Source organism: Apaloderma vittatum, unplaced genomic scaffold (assembly GCF_000703405.1).
Source record: "Apaloderma vittatum isolate BGI_N311 unplaced genomic scaffold, ASM70340v1 scaffold39512, whole genome shotgun sequence".
In the NCBI taxonomy this organism is placed as follows: domain Eukaryota; kingdom Metazoa; phylum Chordata; class Aves; order Trogoniformes; family Trogonidae; genus Apaloderma; species Apaloderma vittatum.
Window position 1 is genome coordinate 1 of NW_009702712.1, and position 664 is coordinate 664.

The window sequence follows — 664 nt, forward strand, 5'->3', positions numbered from 1 at the left end:
CAGCGCGGAGCCCCGGCGTGCCACAGCAACGCGAGAAACGTGGAGCCACCACTCTTCAACGACACCCTCTTTATTCAAAAATAGATATCTATGAGACATTTCAGAATATACTGCTGTCACAAATGGCAGCCTATATGTCTAAATCAATTCCTAAGTCAATTCATATACAGATTTAAGCTTTTTGTTAAAAAAAAAAAAAAGAGACACACCTCGGAGAAATCTGTTTAACCTTGAGAGAACATCACCCAGTTCACCAGATGCCCTTTGCCCAGAAAGTAAAACAAATAAAATTAAAAACCACAAGACTTCATTTAAATTAAGCAAAATAAAACACACACATATATTTGGAGAAAAAAAAAAATCAAAACATTTCAATTAAAAATAAAAAAGACATACTGCTCTCTCACAGAAGATCTGCCCAAAACAACAGAATAAGATGTCAACACATTTGTCTACATAATTTTTTTATGCGTTTTTTTTTCCCCCCCTGTAATGGACACACATTCGATCAACGGTCAAAATAACTATTGGTTAAAACAGCCGCAGGGCAACCCCGTGAGCTGAGTCAGGAGAGAAATGAGTCTTTCGGTTTGGTTTCCAAGGTTTGGTGGGGGTTTGTTTTTTGGCAAAAGTAGAGAGACTGTACGGCGGTTTATGGAACCAA